The sequence below is a fragment of the Chelonus insularis genome, unplaced genomic scaffold, assembly GCF_013357705.1.
Source record: "Chelonus insularis isolate UGA/USDA-ARS -01 unplaced genomic scaffold, ASM1335770v1 contig_399_pilon, whole genome shotgun sequence".
NCBI lineage: Eukaryota > Metazoa > Arthropoda > Insecta > Hymenoptera > Braconidae > Chelonus > Chelonus insularis.
In genome coordinates this window covers 2,048,677-2,057,420 of record NW_023276554.1, presented here as the reverse complement: position 1 = coordinate 2,057,420, position 8,744 = coordinate 2,048,677, and the positions used below count along the sequence as shown (strand labels likewise).

The 8,744-nt window shown below is 30.4% G+C and overlaps 1 long non-coding RNA gene across 1 annotated transcript; it reads left to right on the top strand.

Moving 5' to 3' along the window:
* Positions 1–46: 46 nt before the first annotated feature.
* On the top strand, positions 47–781 carry LOC118068183 (uncharacterized). The gene is made up of 3 exons (XR_004690481.1): positions 47–175; positions 274–543; positions 612–781. It is a non-coding gene; the product is annotated as an uncharacterized lncRNA (long non-coding RNA).
* The last annotated feature ends 7,963 nt before the right edge of the window (positions 782–8,744 follow it).

Genomic DNA, 8,744 nt, shown 5'->3' with positions numbered 1-8,744 from the left:
TCGATTGAGAAATTCTGTGGATTCTTATGATGAGAGAATGAAAATAACAATGTAAACTTAATGTTGTTAACCTTCACACGTTACTGGTTTTATGATGCGTCTGCCGCAGGCTTGATTGGGGGAGGAGCAAGAGAGATACAAGAGATAATGATTGAAAATCAAGTCTACTATTGTGGTATGTACGTTTTTTTAACAATTGATTAATTCCTTCTTCTCTTTGCCACTCTTTAACTTATTGAGTACTGCCTGATACATAACTTGACTTTTGTGTAGAGTATAAATTGCTCGGGCTATTGGAAAAAGAGTGCAACGGAGACAATCACTGAAAGGAAAGACAGAGAATGTAAACGGAATAGGTTTTCATGTTGGCAATACTACTTCGGCCAGGGTACTTGGGTGGGAAAAGGTCGTATAGCTATGAGTGTAACTGCACCAAAGTCGCCGGGAAAACTCCGACTGATTAGACCTCGGATATTCCCCTTCATCTCAATCACTGATCATTCATCTTTCACCATTGACTGATCTTAGCCATTAATTTCCAATGTAAGTCTACAATGCTCTTGTTTACTTTTAGCTTACCCAAACAATCTATTACCTGTTATGTTTTGTAGGGAGACCTCCGGCAATTCAATGACCCAGTACTTGGAACCTCCAGTTTATTGAGACTTTAAATCATAAGACATATTTACGTCATTGGCATAAACTTTTTTTGTAATAACATTGACAGAAGGTGACTCATGAAATTCAAATTGACACACATTTTTAGCTGTTATCAAACAATAAATACTCTACACTCTATATGAATGATGTTAGAATTTACAATTAAAAATAATTATAAAGTATAAAACTTTGATTCTATCTATCGACGTATCATGTAGTAGTAGGAATATCATGCATGTAAGTTAGAAATATTTTTAATTCTTTCTATACACGATCTATTACCCATTGCAGGTCACCAAACATTGGCTCTATTGTTTCATGAATTCTCAATCGTCCATTTAAATCTCTTCAAAGTTTTCAAGTAAACAATCGAGCATTCAGGATGTTGAAAAACTACATTATTTTGAAACTTTTTTTTTTCTTTCTTATAAATCTTGTTCAACATCTTCTAGACTATTGTTTTTCATGTAGATTACATTGAAAGTTTATTTTTTTCTTCAAGAGCAAAGAAAATGATAAGTAATTAACAATTATAATTAATAATCAAAAATGTTTTAATTATACCACAATATTTTAAATAAGTCATTCTTCAAGTGATCATTAAAAAATTCCTCCACAGTTCTTTTATGAACATTAATTTCTTATCATTTTTTTTTTACTAATTCCCTATGTCGGAATTGAATTATTACTATTGTTCGTTAATTATTATTTATTAATGCCCTCCTCATTTTCGTGTAATTGCATTATCCACATATCAATTTGTTTAAAGCTCGCGCAATTCCCTGAGTGCTCATATATACTCTTCGTAGTCTGAACTCAATGCTTCCTGTAATTTTATACGCTTTCTACCTGCTCGTTAAAACCAAGAGCATCGTTGAGTCTCGTATGTATTTACAAGCCCGAATTATTTGGTCATTGTTTATTAAGTCAGTTATCTTTAATACTATAATAACGATTGTTTTCAAATTAACTTAAAAAATTCTTTCTTTCTTCATTATAACTAACAAAAGTCCAATGTACTCTTTTTATTAACTCTCATAACTATGATAATCTAGTCAATGAAAAATAATGGATGAAAAAAATCACGTAAAGCTAATCATCCTTGATAAGGTAAGTCTTTTTTTATTATCCACACTTTATACTTTAAATCTGAGCATTCAACGGATTTTGTTTTATTTATTTTTTTTTTTTTTTTTTTTTTTTTGACAGCATAACTCACTTAAAAAAAAGTGAACACGTAAATACTTGGACTAATTTCCTGCAACTGACTCGGCACCGTCAGGCTTCCTTCTTCGCTTTGCAGCCGTTACGAAATTGTTGAAGAACATCGTAACCAGCGTAACAATAAGGCCAACATCACATAATGCATCTCGATTATTCTGTGTGATTCCATCAATAATCGATTATTTAATATTACAGCTTAGGCTGCTATGTAATCGTATTACTCTACAAAGTATGTTTGCAATGTCAAAGTAGATATTTATTTTTACAACAAATCAATATAAAATTGATAAAATTCGCTCCGATTACACCTGGCGTAATCGATAGCACTTAATAATTCGATAAATATCAATGCAAAAAAATGTTTTAAAAAATACATCGATTTCTATTATTGGAGTATAAGATGGTAAATACACCTGCATGTTGATGATAATAACGATTGTGATTATGATGATCAAGTAATTAGATATTGTAATTGGAATTTATCATTAATTATTAATTTAATGATATCATTATACTGAAAAAGTCGGTTAATTACTTGAAATAGTTGAAACTAAAAGCCTTTAGAAACTCCAAATCTACAAATAGTCTGAATTATTAATTAACAAATTGATATGATGATACGTTACATTGTTCATATTTATATTTGTGATTTAATGAATATTCTAGATGGTTTTTTTAATGCATTGTCTATTTAAAATTCTTATCGAATTATCATCTTAATGCGTTGCTTTGAATGTCGTATTTTTTCAATGTCTTTTCAAAACTGGTATAGCATTGAACTGAATTCTATTTATTCACTATATACCAATCCTGATAATATAACGTGAATAACAGTTGTAAACTTTTCAATTGGGTTTTTATTATTAATCAATAAAATAACCCATTTTTGTTTAAAAAAGATTCAAAATAATCTTTCATGAAATTCCAATTTATATATTATTTTTATTTAAGATTATTTTTTACATCATATCACTATCATTTTTATCTTAAAAAAATGTTAACATTATTTTTTTGTTTATTTATATGACTCAATTGCATTTCAAAAATATTTTTTTATCTTTGTTTACGCCATTAGGAGAAAAATATGACGTTAAATTGACGAGAATGGATCATAAAAAACCACGAATCATCTGATAGAATAATATTTTATGCATTTGGGGATTTTTATTTAAAAAATGTGGAAATCAAGTTGCCAATGATGATGATGTTTATTATGTTATTACGTGAAGAGCAATGAAAAAAATTTCTGGCAGCTGTTTAAACATCAGAGCGATTCAACCGAAGTAGAAATAAAGGAAGAGAATAAGGAGAAATAAAAGAATAAAAAGCTCAGGGATTTGGTAGTCCTTGATGGTACAACGCGATCGATATTCTGGGGATTACACCCGACAAGCCCGACTATACGACGAATGCGTCAGAGTTAAAGCCGGCAATTGCTCAACACCTGCGGGTCTTCCGCAAAACATTCGCTTATACGCTGGAGTGAGACTCCTGGCATTGATGTGATTACGTCTTACCCAAGATTCCAATCTGAAGAACGCAGTATGAAATTCGCCTGAAGCATTGCAGACGTTGAAATGATCAACTCACACAGTACAGTAACGGAATATATATAAAAAAGCAGAGGTGAAAGAGTAGAAATTGTCGATTGGTTACGAGAATTCCTCGACCTACTCCAAGAGAAATTTAGACTCGTCTTGACACTTGACTAGAGAAAATAATAGAGATGATGACCTAAGAGAAAGAGATGAAGAATGAGGCCAATGAACTTACTGTCTGTTGGAATGCGTCGTCATTGACCCTGACCCAAGCAGATATACCTGATAACCGATGCAAATTATGATGTTTAAAGAGATACATTAAATAAGTTATCCATTTATTTTGTAAATTTAATGGTAATTATATAAGCTATTTCAGCTTACATTCCGCTTGATTTAGAGAAATTTCAATATCTGAATGACATTAATAACATCCGGTGAGAAATAATGTGGAGGAGATGAAGTGATAATTGGATGAACGCATCAGCTTTAGAGAAACAAAGTATAACTGATGCTTGACAGACATCAGATTGACACGAACATCCGGAGACAATAGAGCGAATAATTCGACCAAAAAAGCAAGACGCACTACCGGAAGAAGTTGGAATACACACATGCAATGTTTGTTATTAGAATAGGTATCACATTGTGTGCATGGTACGACTTTGAAGTCTACATCAAACATAACGGTTGCAGGTGCACGTATTATCTTCAACGAGTGCGTAACGGTGAGTACTCTTTTCACTCACTGTCTATACGCTGAAAGCAGTCTAGCAACATCGAACTATCGATTTGAATGTCATCTAGAAAAGTGTTTCACATTTATTATATCGTACATGATGGTTTTATCAATGATTGCTACATACCATCATTCTAGCTTTCATCAAGCAACTAAAATGTATGAAACCATCAATGTTACATTTTGGAGCTTCCATCATATTGGTCTTGATTAAAACAATAATTCCGATTGTTTCCAATCTGAAATTCTGCCATGTGACACAAGTGTATCTAATTTTGAAACAATAGACTTGTAATAAAACTCTTGTCACTTTGATATAGATTTTTTTCAACATGGCATGACTTGTTAACAAAATATTGTGGGAACACAATTTTTCGTCACGACAATAATTATGCTGAACCCTCTACATGATACGGTAGATTATGAGGAGTAGTTTATTTTATTTTTTTCGATTGATTATTCAAGAGAATAAAATTGAACAAATGTGAAGGATTATTCTAATTTTATTGAGTTAATTTTTCAAAGAAGATAATCGAATCCAATTTCGTTTATTAAATAATTGAGCATAAATAAAACCCTAAGGGATAGTTTCTACAGTGAATCATCGAAAGCCGATCAATAATCCACTACAAGTGAGAAATAAACTGGTGAAATGAATGAAATTTGAAATGATTTCTATCAACTAGTGTAACAAATATTAATCAAGTGTTCAATCAACAGTTATTTATCAAAATTACGGTTGTCAATTGATTAGATGTCATGCATAAAATGAATAAAAATTAGCTTCAAGCTAAACATGTCTCCCTAGGGTGTGATAATAACACTCAGATCAATCATGACAATAATTTTTTTTTTTGAAGCATGAATTAAAAAAGTGCATCAAACTTTTTTCAGTGTTCATAGTTATTTAGAAGCTAATTCAGGAGTGAGGATAAAAAGTTACAAATAAAATAGGAAAATAGAGCAGAAAAGTTTTGAAATAGGAAAAAAAAAGTTATTTTTCAATCAACAGAATATAAATGTTGGGGATAGATATTTTCCATGTCGAAGAAAATCTAATAATGAGAAATTCGATGGCCAATTTGAATTTGAAAATGCTTCTTAGAGCATGAGAATTTATTCTATAATAAAATCAGAATTTTGTAAAAATGCAAGAGTGATCTCAAGTTACTTTCTAGTAGCCAATTATTTATTTTAACATGATAGAAGAAAAGTGTATTTTGATGATACTTTGAAGAGTTCTTATTTCGTCCTATTTTGGAAGACTCTCGAAGACCTAACAACAAAAGTAAATTTTTCATTTTAAATATAAAATAATATTCAAATTACCTACTCAAAATGTCTATAAATCAATTTTTGTTTCAGAAGTCTATTTCGCTTCAGGTATTTCTATCATACCAAATAACTTGCAATCTGTCTGGCATAAATCAACCATCAATGCATAAAAAACTTCTTCTAAAGAGCTCATATTTATCTAGAAGCGAGCCAATATTCCAAGCTGATTGGCAAGCAAGTATCCATTGGACAAATGTCAGTCTTAATCGTCAAACTTCCTGTTGGAATGTGGATGTAAATCATGTGCGAATTGACGAAAAGCGATCTCATGGGAAGAGCAAACGAGAGTTGAAGCTTTGAATAATGTTCTCATATACACGCTACTGTGAACGCAATGTCCCTTGACAAACGATTGGTTTTCCCCTGTCATTCTCTTGAGTACACGATATGTACATGTAACTATAATGCTTCCTATTTTTGGATGAGTGGGAGAGGACGAAAAAATACAGTGTAGGGATGTGTCGGGAATGGCATAAAGCATATAAAGTCAACGAATGTATATATTTATATCTGTGACATGTATATAACCAGACTGCATGGATGTTATTCTTTACCAAGTCCCTAAAGTCAAGTTAAAATTGGCGGGAACAATAAAAAGTGTCTGAGAACATGAATGCATATCTGGTGATTCGAAGGTTAAATCCGTTCAATGTATATGACACTGAATTATCAGTTTAATAGGATCGATCAGATAGTCTTTGATCAATGAAAATAATAGTGAGGAGGAACTAGATTGAATTAATATTCAACATAGAATACGATCATGGTAATCATCATGAGGGCAGATCAAAAGCTAGTAAAATAAACCAAAGCTTGCCGACTATTAAAAAATCATCAGCATGATAATTAGCTGCCCTACATGTTTAATACGCAAAGAAAAACCATGTTGAACGAGTGAGTAGTTAATTGAACAAGTTTATGGGCTATGAGCCTAGAAGCCATCATACCAGCCGCCTGAGGGAAAGTATACGGGTACTTTATAATAGCATTTATATACGGCACCCACCATCCTGTCTGCACGACGCCAGGCGTCTCGACGTTGACCCCGCGAGCGACGACCGCTGATAGTCAGATATGTACATAAACATGAGTGAAGGAAACAAGAATTATTCTACTTTCAATGCTATTTAATGGAGGCACTGACATTTGCTTTGTCTTTTACATCGATTTTTTTTGGATGATTCATTCTTTAATATTTATATCACGATCTTCATTTTTAATTTACCGAAAAGATTGATTTTAGTGTTGGTAAACGCTTCTATGAATTGAAAATTAATTTTTTAAATGCTGATAAACATTTTTGTATCAATTAGTGTATTTTATTTATTGCAAAATTACACTGAATTGAGCTTCAAATTTTTTTTTAATCAATGTTCTGATTGCTGGAACTTGAAATGGGAAGATTGGTGATAATTTAATGGGTTTTAATTAATTTTGAAAAACTAATTGCTTGATATTTGATAGCTATGAGATATGAGCAATGATTATTCAGTTTTAAGTTCACTATTAGACGGTAAATTTTCACTGTTTTGATTAAAGAGAGTGGTGACTATTGAAAGCTACCATGAATACTGGGATAGTCCATCGATCGGTTCATAAAGAAATGCATTTAATGCGTCAGCACCCTCCCTTTTGTATTCATTTGGCTACTACTATGCTACCAATATTAATTCGAAATGCTAGGGACTGTCAGGATCTGAGACGAAGACAGAGGATGTTGGCTTATGTGAGATTCATGTGTTAAACGCCCTTCCTTTGTGGCTATTTATAATATGTGTGTTATCCTATTGAGATCAAGATTATACGTGACTTCATATAAAGGGGAACTTTTAAAGTATTTGGAAGTGCTTCTTGTATTTACTATTTTATTTTGAGGATATATGGATGTTTTCCTACAACTCAAAAAATAGAATTTGTTTTTACAGTGAAAAAAATTACATCCTATTTTTTTCTCTTGATATAGCACGCTTTTATTTGAGATTAAATATTTTTTTTTTTTATCATAGCTTTGTTAAAAAATTTGTGTGCTCCAATTCAAAAAAATTGGAGCTATTTTTATAAATAATTTTATTTTACTTTTTTATTTGTTATAACAAGTTTGAATTTATTATATAACTTAGTTGAGTGATGAGAAAAAATTTTTAATTTAGTTTTTATCAATAAAATAGCCGGCAACTATTCTAGAAAAATTTTTTTCAATCAAAAGTCAATTTTAATTTCTGAAAATATTCAATCAATTCTTCATTAGCTTTGTTGATAACCAATAATTTCCATTTAATAGAAACTAAATTTAAAAATGGATATATTTATATTTTATATATTTAATTGCCTATATAAATATTGATAAACAAAGATAAAAATATATTAAAAACGTTATACAAGTAGGTAATTGAAGCTTAATAAAGTGGATGAGGTAATAAATTTGAGGATTACGATATTAAGAGTGTGAAATAAGAGCAGATCAGCACTAGATGTTGAAGAGATTATAGAAATTATATAAATAAAAGAGACAATTTGATAAGTTGTTATTATTGTTGCTCTAGATGTATATAAGGTGAAAAATATATTCACTTGTTTGAACAACAAAAAAACAAATTGGGAATAAATTACTTCCTTTGTATCTAAAACATTCTAGAAATGGAAGTTTTATCAGATAATAAACTTATAAGCATCAAACAACAGAAAATAGTAACATAATGTTTTTTCTCATTTTCAATTTATTCTAAGAGCGTAGTAGATAACTCGAATAAACATTATTTAATGAGCACATAATATCTACTAATCGTGATTATTAACACCTTCAACATTTATTAAGTTATGATACCCACTCGTTAGGAGTAGATCAGATAACCTTAAATACAAACCAAACTATTATAACAGGTAGCAGTAAAACTATTCTAAAAGAAATATATACCATTTTTCACAACTATAAAAATAACAATGAAACAGTTTCTCTTTTATGTTATAGTTTGAAATAGATGTTTCAATAAATAAAAAGATTTCAAAAACATGAAGCATTGTTTACACCTCATTGTTATTTTATTTTCTTCCACAAGTTTTTTTTAAACAAAACAGGAACAAACTTATATATTTTTATTTATCAAGCTTTGTTTTAAAACTAACAATTTTGCAATAAATAAAAAAATTATATCTAAGATTACCATCCACAAGTATAATGTGTATTGATAAACGATTAAATTCATGGGAGTTTTTCATCACAAAAAAATTCCAAAGCTCAACTGTGTTAT